This window comes from Ictalurus furcatus, chromosome 22 (assembly GCF_023375685.1).
Source record: "Ictalurus furcatus strain D&B chromosome 22, Billie_1.0, whole genome shotgun sequence".
Taxonomy (NCBI): domain Eukaryota; kingdom Metazoa; phylum Chordata; class Actinopteri; order Siluriformes; family Ictaluridae; genus Ictalurus; species Ictalurus furcatus.
Genome location: NC_071276.1, coordinates 4715486 through 4728203, shown reverse-complemented (window position 1 = coordinate 4728203; position 12718 = coordinate 4715486).

The following is a 12718-nucleotide window of genomic DNA, read 5'->3' as shown; positions in this document are numbered from 1 at the left end:
TTACTGAGTGAACCAACATCCAACAAGATTTCAAATTAATTGTTTACCTACAGATGGGTGACAAAGGGCGGGGGGGGGGGAGCCATAATAAAACATGAAAAATCATAGTATGCCCAAGACAAATAAAACAAAACAGCTTTCATGCTCTTTGGCATTTGACAAACTCCTGGAACTGTACTGGAGCAAGGAACTCCATTCTTCTTAAAGATTGTCATTCAGTAGGTGTTTTACTGAAGGGGTGAAAAAGCCCTGGACTGAATTTGGCTAGAAATGGTATAGGAAAGACATAACTGTAGGCAAGCCTCAAAAACTGTGTTCAACACCACTACCATTAACTACCTATGAATAGCCAAACAATATGATGGTAGCTAGTTTAATATCATGCTTTATGTAAGTCAGTCATTTATGATTGAGAAATTATGGAGAGCTGTGTGTGAGAGAGAAAGACAGGGGCGGGGTAACATTGGTCTCACAGGTTCACAGGTTTGAGTCACACACTAAGAATAAATCACAGTCATTTTCACCGTTCACTGGAAAGTGAAAGTAGTGTGGTAGTGTTTAAAATTACATCACAACACAATTACATCACTATTAGTGTTACGTGATTCTCCAAAACATATTTATTCTATCATTGCCTCAGACAAATTACAAATGGCAGGCATAACATGTTTTGATAAGAATTTTGAGGGGCGCCCTGAAAGCCATTGCTAAGTCCATGAAAACCTCAACACTCAGAATACATAACTAATGCTCTATGAGGAATCCACCTGAAGGGGCCCAATCTCACACACATGTGGAACTTGTGCACGTTTATTTTGTACATTTCGAAAAGAAGGGAACTTTTTTGGAAACCAGAAAAGAAAAGGAAAAACAAGAAGGTGAAAAGAGGAAGCAAAACTCTGGTGGAGAGTTTTGTCTCTCTACCAAAGTCTGACGGAGATCATCTTATAACAAAATAATTAAGCAGTAAGTTGGCAATCGGTTTGAAGCATGCCATTTTAATAATTTAGCTAGCTTTCTTGGTAGAATTAATCATTTTGCTCAAAGCTTGGTCTTTTAAAGTATAGCTATGCAGAGTGACTTATGCCACTGGCCGGAGCGGTGGATATAAGTACAGAGAGCCCTTACTGGACACAGCAGGTGCATCCTCTCTTGTTCCGGTGTGAGGAACGGAGGAGGGCAGAAAGCCTGCAACACCACAGGGTGGGCAGCCGATATATGCACTTTAGGAATATAATCCGGCCTAGGATACAGAAAGGCCTTGGCTAATCCAGGGGCAAAGTCAAGGCAGGAAGGGGCAACAGAGAGAGCTTGTAGAGCTCCCACTCGCATGAGAGATGTCAGGGCCAGTAGAAGAGCTACCTTTAAAGTCAGAAGCTTCTCAGAGGCTGACTCTAAGGGCTCAAATGGGGCCCCTGGCAGACCTTCCAAGACCACAGAAAGGTCCCAGGAAGGTATGCGCGGCCTGCAGATGGGCCTCAGCCGCCTGACACCACGCATGAACCTTGAAGTTAGAGGATGTTGCCCCACAGAGGCTCCATCAACAGGGGCATGGCCACGTAAACCCTGATTGTAGAAGGAGCCAACCCTGCTGAGAAACATTCTTGTAAGAACTCCAGGACTGTAGCTATTGCGCAGTTCACTGGTCTAGCTGACGTTCCTCACACCACAAGACAAAAAGCCGCCACTTGAGTGCATACAATTTACTTGTGGATGGTGCTCTAGCGTTTAACATGGTCTCTACAACCTCAGTTGTGAGACCAGAATCTATGAGCTGGTGCCCCTCAGGGGCCAGACCCACAGTTTCCATAGTTCTGGCCGAGGGTGATAAATCAGCCCATGGCTTGAGACAATAATCCTGTGGATGGGAATCTCCCAAGGAGTACCATTGAGCAGGGAAATTATCTCCGAGAACCATATTCGAGCTGCCAATTAAGGTGCTACTAGCAGCAGACGTAGATGGTCTTGGCGAATTCTTGCTAGAACTTGTGGGAGTAGAACGATCGGGGGAAAAGCATATAGACGTGACCTTGGCCACATGTCCACCATGGCGTCCAGACCCAGTGTTGCAGGCGGAGTGAGGGCGAACTACAGCAGGCAGTGTGTTGTCTCCTCGGAGGCGAACACATCCACTTCTGCTTATCCGAACCTCCGCCATATTCAATTCAATTCAATTTTATTTGTATAGCGCTTTTTACAATAGACATTGTCTCAAAACAGCTTTACATATGGACTCCACCACTTGTGGATGGAGCCTCCAACCCCCGGGCCTCAGCCCCTGCCTTGACAGGATGTCTGCCCCTACATTTCGGCTGCCTGGAATGTACATTGCACTCACTGACAAGAGCTTTCCCTCTGCCCAGAGAAGGATTAGTTGCGCCTGCCTGAACAGGGGGCGTGAACGTAACCCTCTCTGGTGGTTGATATATGAGACCACCGCTGTGTTGTCTGACAAAACTAGCACATGGTGACTTCTCAACTGAGGAAGAAAGAACTTCAGTGCTAGGAATACGGCCCGCATCTCTAGGTGATTTATATGCCATCCAGATGAGGGCCGCTCCAAAGGCCGTGAGCTGGACAGCCATTTAAGATGGCACCCCAGCCCATGAGGGACGCGTCTGTCATTACCGTCTTGCGGCAGGAGAGGCCCCTAGAGTGTGACCTGAGGCTAGAAACTGCTTGCACCTCCAAATACTCAGAGCATGTAGGCATCACCACGTGACACTGATTACTCTCAGAGGTTTCCTCCTCGGATGAAACCCCAGACTTTTCAGCCACCACTGAAACAGTCTCATTTGCAATAGGCCCAACGGTATGACGTTGGCTGCTGCTGCCATAAGGCCCAACAGTCTCTCGTAGAGACTGGAGGGGATGCCCAGACCTAGCTTTATCTTGCTCAAAGTTGATAGGATCGATCCTACGTGTGTTCGGGATAGAAACGCCCTCATCGTAATAGAATCCCATATAACCCCTAGAAAAGTTGTCCTCTGTACTGGAGAAAGCATACTTTTCTTGAGGTTCAACCTGAGCCCCAAGCTCCTCATGTGGGCGAGAACAACATCTCGATGTTGAACCGTCTGTTCCCTGGATCATGCTAGAATTAACCAGTCGTCCAGGTAGTTTAGTACACGGATGCCCTGGAGTCGCAAGGGAGCTAGAGCAGCATCCAGGCACTTTGTGAAGGTGCGAGGGGATAAAGCTAGCCCAAAGGGAAGAACCTGAAATGTATGGTATGTGTTGTCTCCAAACGCAAACCTCAGGAACTTCCTGTGACTGGGCGATATTCCTATGTGGAAATATGCATCTTTCAGATCTATCGTCACAAACCAGTCCTCGGACTGAATCTGTGGCACGATAAGTTTGAGCATCAGCATCTTGAACCTGTATGTCTGAAGAGTATGGTTCAGATGACGCAGGTCTAAAATTGGCCACATACTCCCATCTTTTTTGCGGACCAGGAAATAATGGCTGTAAAAACCTCCCTCCCATAGGTAACGGGGTACATGTTCTATGGCCCCTTTGTCCAAAAGGGAACTTACTTCCTGCGCTAACATTGGGCTCTGCTCTGTGCTGACAACTGTGGTGAGTGTTGGCTCAAATTTAGCCTATTACCCAAAAACACTTAAAATTCAACATAGAAGCCAATACTCACATCTACCTCTGAGCCCAGTTGGAGATAGAAAAAAATACACCAGCCGTGAGTGAGAAGAAGCAAGGGTCCAGCTTTATTGTTCCATTCCACCACATGAGATCCACACCGATGAGAATTCTCAGAAGTGATCCCAATACCCTGAGCTTAAGCTCCAGTATTTATACTGTATTTACACACTAAACCCAAATGTTTCAAGAAGACTATGATCTCACTACCAATAGGGTTAAAAAAGAGCTCATTTACCTTACTCTTATGTTCCAGATAAGGGCTATTTCACTTACACATAGAATTGAAACCAGGGGTTTTAATTTACACATAAAATCAGAACCCAGGCATTTCTAATAACCCAGAAAATAAAAACCCAGCGTTTCTAGTTATTCAGAGGATCAGAAACCAGAATTTTCAGTTACCTTAGGGCATCAGAAACTTCACTTTTCAATTACCTAAGGGAAATTAGATGACGTAGACAAGACTAAACAACCGGGAAGGACCTTGGTCTTATTGTTATCTCGAGGGGGGGGGGGGCAGTTTGACCCAGCCACCCTTATAACTGGCTCCTCACGGTTCTCCTAAAATCAAGGCCTTCCCTGCGAGACAAGATTTTTAATCTACAAGAATCTTCACTCTTCACCATCTGAATCATGAGTAAGTTATATTTTCCTGTATTTCTAGTTTTTATTTTCAGATTTACTCTATATCTCTTATTATATATGCTGCTTGAAAAACCGGTTTACTGTACTTCCTACTTCTTAATAGCATTTTTATAAAAAGTATATATATATACTTTTTATTATAAGACATTACCCTTATAATATCTTAATATTCCTTTTTATTATTCTTATAAAGTTATAATAGTATGTGTGAGAGAGATGGTGTGTGTGTGTGTTATGTCTACTTGCCCGCCCTTGACTGTACGAGGGTGTGTGTGTGTGTGTGTGTGTGTTTTAGCCCTCCTCAGCTCAGCTCGTATACCTCTTTTTGACTTTTTTTGACTATTACTGCTCTTAAAGATCTTTAAAGTGTAATTCCAATTTGTCAATGTCCGCCTAATCCCGCTTCTATGTGTCTAGGTGCCCGTCTTTTCTTCTTCTCCCCTTTGCTGGATGCTAGGTCTCCCTTATGTTTATTTTATGACATTTTTTTATCCACAACATGAGGACACCTCTGAACTAGGGGGAGGGGGGGGGTCGAGCTCTGAACTGGACCCGGTAACAATTTTCTATGGTAGACAGAACCCATGGAGACACATTTGGCAGTAGTTTCCATGCTGTCAAATGGTCTTTCAGTGAAGTTAGCGTTTCCACATTTCGTTGGAGGGAAAGCCTCAGATTTCTGTCACCCTGTGACAGCTCGCTGACCAGAGAAGGCTGAAAACGTGGGATGGCCTTGGCCAGGGCAGGCCCTACAGTAGCACTGGGGCTATCTGCACTAAGAACCTCATGTCCCCTGATACGTCCCTCTGTGGCCCATCAGGACCGTTCCTTCCTTGCCTGTTTTGCTTTTATGATCATTCTTAGATCAGGCCTCTTAGCAGGCTGTGGCTGTGTCCGCCCGGTCCCCCTGGCTTTCTGCGGGGGGAGGCGGGTCGCCACACTCGCCTTCTGCGCCTCCCTCGCACTAGTGCTGGCCCGGGCCTCCATGGAGGCCACTCATGGAGGCCCGGGCGAACTCGACACGACGGGGAAGGAACTGGCTGAATGCCACCGTTTGCTGTTTTGCCTCGTGAAACCTGTCGGAGATGGCATTAACTGCGCCGCCAAACAGGCCGGAAGGTTTAACAGGGATGTTCAGCAAGGAGACCTTATCTTTGTCCCCCATCCCTGAGAGGTTGAGCCATAGGCTGATTTGATGGGTTGTTTGTTTGGTCGCCCAGAGAGATAAATCTGCCACTGCCTCAGGCCCAATTCCCTCCCCAGTATCGAGCTCACTCAGGAGGTTTGCTTGGTAGGCCTGCAACACTGTCATTGTATGCAGTGACCCACAAGCAAGACCCGCTGCCGCATAGGCTTTGCCCACCAACGCCGAGGTGGCCTTACATGGCTTAGAAGGTAAAGTTGGCCTCCCTAAATTACCTGCCGCTGATGGAGAGAGGTGGCTCGCAAGCGCCTCCTTCACCTTTAGCATCGCTAAATAGCCGTGCTGCTCACTCCCCATGACAGCAGAGTAATCAGACGTTGCGGATTTATCAACACGGCTAGTGTATGGTGTTCTCCAGAAGCGTGATATCTCATCATGCACTTCTGGAAAAAAGGGGAGTTTTCTGTGGTGTGAGGGAGCTTTATATTTATTTTCACTGGAGTGGAAGCGCTCATCCAGCCTGCTACGAGCCACTTCCTCTTCCCCAGGCCAGTCTATATTCAACTTTTCAACTGCCCTAGTAATCATCTCAAGCAGCTCTTTATATGCTTGAGAGCTGCTGTCGGTTTTTGGTGCAATAGCACCTTCTACCTCGGAGTCAGCGAGGGTGTTCTGGCTTTCCATAGGGGAAGGAGGAGTCGCGACGCGAGCTCCAAAGTCAGGCGGAGAGCCGGGCCCAGAAGACAAAGCAAGAGATAGAGCAGCGCTCCGGCTCCTCTTCCAAATCCATACGAGAACCCCACGACCTTAGCCGGCTGGCTGCCTTGGAGGCGGCCAGCCCAGATCCGCGAGGTTCTGAAAATCAACTCCCTTTGGATGAGAAGAGAGCGAGTCGAGAGCGGAGCTGCTTAATCGTAAAATGTTACACAAGCAACAGATGTGCGGTCTTGGGGAAGATAATAAGGCTGGCTGCGTGGTTCACAGGTGCCATATATATATCTTGCCACGTGCTTAATTGCCACATCACTTGATCATGGCAGGCCTATAAGTAGAGGCATGATTTTACACAAGCTTCAGATACCGCAAGGGCACTTCCCATACTGTTATGCTTAATGCAACGTCGAAGTTCCCTTTGAAAGGGAACCTTTTGTTACTTCCCACCTCTGCTGATCGACCACTTATTTACGACCTTTCTCTTAAACACCCGAAATGTTCACAGCAATAACCCCAGTGTTTCATTAACAGTTACCGAGTTAATGGATAAACTTGTAAATACTAAACGTGTCATGTTAAAACTGGGGATTTTACTTAGATCCCCACATAAATCCCCACATAAAATGCTCTCACGTACACTTCCTTATACCTAGATAGAGAAAGCACTTGATCTGGAGAAAATGGTAACTGAAGATTGAGTAATATCTTGATGTTCCTCTTTTTTCTTCCACATGAGGAAAAGTTCACGCTAAGAGCTTCTAAAAGTTCAAGAAATTGCTAAAAGGCTCAGCTGTTATAGGAAACAGTATCTCAAAAAAGAGGCAAAAAATCAGAACGTTTTATCCTACGTGGTTCATTTTAGGTGTAGGATTAGATATTAGAAAAGAGAAATTTATATCATGCCATCTCTAGTAGTATTTCTTGGTGGAGGATATGGGGGCATTTGGCTGGTCCTCACTAGGAAAAGTGTTCTTTCTTACTTTTTTTTTTTTAACAAATCTGGTCATTTGTCCTCCACATCAAAATAACGTTTATGCTTAACTCTAATCCTAGGGCTACAATGAACCATGTATAGTAAAATATTCTGGATCTTTTAGTTCTTTGAGGTACCATGTACTATAAAAGCCTGGCCTTTTAGCATGTCATCTTAACGCTGAGAAGCTCATACTCTGAACTCATGTGTTAAAAAGGAAAAGCAGGATATTACTCAACCGTCTTCAGTAATCACTTTATCGCATGTAGTTCTTTCTTTTTATGGATAAAAGGAAGTGTATGTTTATGTGTATGGTGTATGGAGTGAGCTGATGTAACACCAAGCTTCCTGCAATATTAATAAGCTCTCACTTTGTTTCTCTCACTCTCGCGCTCTCTCTCACGCTCTCTCTCGTGCTCACCAGCTCGCTCTCTCTCTCTCACTCTGAGCTAAATTGTAGAGCAGCTGGAAAGAAGCCAAGCCTTGAGTGCTATTTTCGTTCTGTTTTTTTGTTTGTTTGTTTTTTTGTAGCACAAGCCTTCAACTAAAAGCACACAGGCAATCTCACCCTGAGTCCGGTGCAAGCAGAACTAAAATACCATCAGTAAGTAAAATCAGTTTGTGATTTGAGGCAGATACTTTAAGAGTTCTTACTTTCCGACTTGAGTGAAGACTTTTACTGGAGGAAAGATGTAAGTGAGCGCTTGCATATTTAGTGACATGTTCTGAATGACAGCAGCAGCAGGAAGTGCTAGTGTGATGTTGTCTGGTCTCCTGAAACAGTCTTTAAAGATGGCACTCCCATCTGAAACACAATCACAACACAAACATATATATACAATCAGTCCACTGCGGGTTTGTTTCAACAATAATGGAAAAAGAAGAGGAATAAAACATTTGCACATGCTGTTATTGGAAAATAATCAACTATGACATGGTAATGGTGACTCTGCTTCACGTCAGGTGATACAACACTGTTGTTGATTATTTTCCTAAAACAGCATGTCCCGAAGTGTTTTATTCCTCTTATACCACAGTGATCTGTTAACAATTGAAGCTTTTTATAGCTTTTTATTCCCCTCGTCCTTTTCCTTCCTCCTTCTGGTTGCCCTCGTATGGCCCCTTCCACCCTTAATCATGTAGGTTAATTGATTGCTGGTTGTCTCATTAGTGCCGTATAAAAAGAAGGATATTCAGGTGGGGCACAGCGCCCTCTTGTTATCTTTTGTAGTGTAGTGTAGTGTAATGTAGTGTAGCGGCACAAGCTTGGCTGTTGCATTGAAGAACGCTTCAATGTCCATATTCACGTTGTGTCCTTTACTTGGCTGGTTAAACTTTGTTACTGCCAGATTAATCCCTGGGTATTTCTACGTGAAAAGCAAGAGGTACTTTAACAGGCGGTGAGCTTCTTATACAGCTTCATGCACCATGTGCTTTGCTCTAAGCCATTTGTCCTATCTGTCTGAGAGTTGTACAACTCAGGTATTGTGCACTGTACGCAGCCTTGAGACGGCCGTTTGGCTCCTTCTTCAACTTCAACACTCGTAAAGTGTGCTGGTGCTGCTGCTTTGCTGATCTTACTTGCTTGCAGATTCGTCTTGCTCTGATAAGTTTGATTGTAACTCCTTCCTGCTTGCCAAGTTGCTCTACTGCACTCACTACACGCTTTTAATTGCTGTATCAAGTGGCTGTACTGTGGCTGTTCGCATAAACAGTGGTCGAATATGTCACGTACCTGGGCTTCGGGGTGCGCTGGTTGGCCTTTTTGGCTACCTAATGTGCATTATGTTTCCCTTAACTGCATCAAGCACATGTCCTGTTATATATGTGTTATGACAGTGGTGGCTCAGTGGTTAAAGGCTCTGGGTTACTGATCAGAAGGTCAGGAGTTCAAGCCCCAGTACTGCCAAGCTACCACGGTTGGGCCCTTGAGCAAGGCTCTTAACCCTCAACTGCTCAGTTGTGTAAATGAGATAAATGTAAGTTGCTCTGTATAATGGTGTAAATGTAATTTTCTGTTCATGGGATGATGTTATTTTGTCCCATTATTGCTTAGGATTTCTTTACTTATTTTTATTCCCTGTTTTCTTTGGGTTGGATGCACTTTTGGTTTTGTTATTTTGTTTTGTGAGCATCTGTTTATTTTTGGATTCCTGTCTCCCCCTTTGAGAAAAATGTCGTTTATTTTTTTAATTCTTGAGGCATAGTTTAGTCAAAATGCTTCCCTGGAAAACTATTTTTAATTCAATTCAATTTTATTTGTATAGCGCTTTTTACAATAGACATTGTCTCAAAGCAGCTTTACAGAAATATCAACACGGTATACAGATATTAAAGGTGCGAACTTTTTATTTTATTTATTTTATTTTATTTATTTATTTATCCCAACTGAGCAAGCCACTAAGTGGTGACGGTGGTGAGGTTAGATGTTTTAAGAGGAAGAAACCTTGAGAGGAACCAGACTCAGAAGGGAACCCATCCTCATCTGGGTAACAACAGATAATGTGAAAAAGTTCATTATTGACTTATATGTAGTCTGTAGTTAATGCCTGCGCTGTTCGTTTAGACACTAAACTTTACAGTGTATAATTGTGTTATGATGCACTTTTTACTCTCAGCTGTGTGTCTGAGGCAGTGTGACAGGAAGGATACTCTGCACTGCTGCTTGGTGAAGATCTACTGCATGTAGTCACGTGCATTAGCAGAAGTTACCAAGATAAATGGAAATGGAGCACAGACACACCAGCACAGTAACATTAATTGAGGGATGCTTAGAGCATATTTCTAATGCTTTGCTTTTCTTATTTTATTGAAATGTTTCATAAAGCGTGTTGCAAAAGTCATAGAATGCAAGAAAGCAAGAAAGAACAGCCACAGGTCAAAATATAGCAAAGTCTGATTTCGAGATAAAAAGAAGAAGAAAATGAGCAATTTAGGAGGTGAAAGAGTGGATTCTTACTGGTAAGCTGAATCAAATGATCTGACTTACCAAAAAGACATCGGTATTCCCATTACTAATTGAGACAGGATTAGAGTAAAGTTGGCAGAATAAGTTGATAATACCATATCAGAGGGTACATTCTCTAAGTCTGCAATACCCCCTTAGTAAAATCTAAGTCTAAAATATTTATGAAAATACACCAAATATATATGATTAATGAAAAAAGAAAATCAATTATGCAATTTTGATGAAGTGCTGGCAGTGTGGCAGTCAATAAAGGGGGACGCTGGGCTTTCCTGTCTTTCACCACAGACCTCCAAAGCACATTTAGAGAAGCGGATGTTTTATAGCGCTAAACCGCTAACTTACTGACACGTTTTAGCAGTGTTAGAGCTGTGGTAAAATGGCAGCAAAACACTGTAGACATTCTGAAAATAGTTCTGAGCAGATATATAGTACATATGGTGTTGCTCATGGATGATCATTTTACGGCTATATCCACCAACCGTGTGCAAACAAATGCAATTGAACTGCTACAGTGGAAATAAAATGCAGAGCTTTCGATGTGTAATATTAAAATAGATAAGTAATGAAGAAATATAAACTGACAAGATGATACATATAAATGTAAAAAATAAAAAAATATCAGGACATGGCAAAGGAATAGTATAGATCAACAGTTAATCCCAATAATTTTCTACATTTTTGCATAAATATGACCTAAAACATCATCAGATTTTCACACAGAGGTCCTAAAAGTAGATAGAAAGACTACGTGGGCTAGTGTATGGTGTTCACATGTTTAAACAAATGAGACAAAATATTATACTTGGTCATTTATTTGTTAAGGGAAATAATTCAATGTTACATATCTGTGAGTGGCAAAAATATGTTAACATTTGCTTTCAGTATCTGGTGTGACCCCCTCATGCAGCAATAACTGCAACTAAACATTTCTGGTAACTTGATCAGTCCTGCACATCGGCTTGGAGGAATTTTAGCCCGTTCCTCAGTACAGAACAGCTTCAACTCTGGGATGTTGGTGGGTTTCCTCACATGAACTGCTTGCTTCAGGTCCTTCCACAACATTTCTAATGGATTAAAGTCAGGACTCTGACTTGGCCGTTCCAAAACATTAACTTTATTCTTATTTACCCACTCTTTGGTAGAAGGCTTGTGTGCTTAGGGTCGTTGTATTGCTGCATGACCCACTTTCTCTTGAGATTCAGTTCACGGACAGATGTCTTGACATTTTCTTTTAGAAATCACTGGTGTAATTCAGAAGTCATTGTTCCATCAATGATGGCAAGCCGTCCAGATGCAGCAAAACAGGCCCAAACCATGATACTACCACCACGTTTCACAGATGGGATAAGGTTCTTGCAGTGTTTTCCTTTCTCCAAACATAACACATCATTTAAACCTAAAAGTTCTACTTTGGTCTCAACTGTCCACAAAATATTTTTCAAACAGCCTTCAAGCATTTTCTAGCATTTTCTACATTTTTGCATAAATATGACCTAAAACATCATCAGATTTTCACACAAGTCTTGATCTTTATAAGACCTACTTGATCTACTTGATCGCAAGCTACTTGATTTTTTTTAAAAACTGCAGAAGGGCAGCAATGTTCATTTTGGAGAGCAGTGGCTTTCTCCTTGCAACCCTGCCATGCACACCAATGTTGTTCAGTGTTCTCTGATGGTGGATTCATGAACATTAACATTAATCCAATGTGAGAGGGACTTTAGTTGCTTAGAAGTTACCCTGGATTCCTTTGTGACCTTGCAGACTATTACACATCTTGCCCTTGGAGTGATGTTTGTTTGTCTTGGGTAACACTGGTCTTGAATTTCCTCCATTTGTACACAATATGTCTGACTATGGATTGGTGGACTGGACTGAGACTGGACTGATACACACACACACACACACACACACACACACACACACACACACACACACAAACACCTTAGAGATTGTTTTGTAACCATAACTCTTTTTCTGAGGTCCTCAGAAATCTCATTTGTTTGTGCCATGATACACTTCTACAAACATGTGTTGTGAAGATCAGACTTCTTTATGTAACCCTGTAGAAAATACAAGATTAAGTTTCCTTTTGTTTTGTACGAATTTAAATACACAGACACTGTATTTTTGGAATTTTGTATTTCCACGTTAAATAATTGTATGTACAAATGCATGTGGAAAAGATTGCTACTTTGTTCTATGAAAATGATAGAAAATATGAAAGATATAAAATTATTTGTTTCTAGGTTAAAATGTTAGTCAATCAATGGGAAAGGCGAGAGGTCAGGGGAGGAGGCAAATCCTGCGTAAGGAAAAGTCACGCTCTCTTTTGGCTGCAGGCAAGACACGGAGAAGATCACACTGGAGAACTGTAAAGTGATTAATGCTACTTTTCGTGCTGAAGTAATACTTAATGGTTGTCAGACCGATAACCTATTCACTACTTTGCATGCGGAAGAAGTCGGTATCACATAGAGACATTTTCAAAACGAATTTGTACGAACGAATAGCTCAGCTAATAGTATTGCCTGAAAAGTTAGCAACTCGGTAGCTGGGACTGTGTTAGGCTAACTGGCTTCGTCAACCAATGAGTTGCCTCTGAGGAACAAGA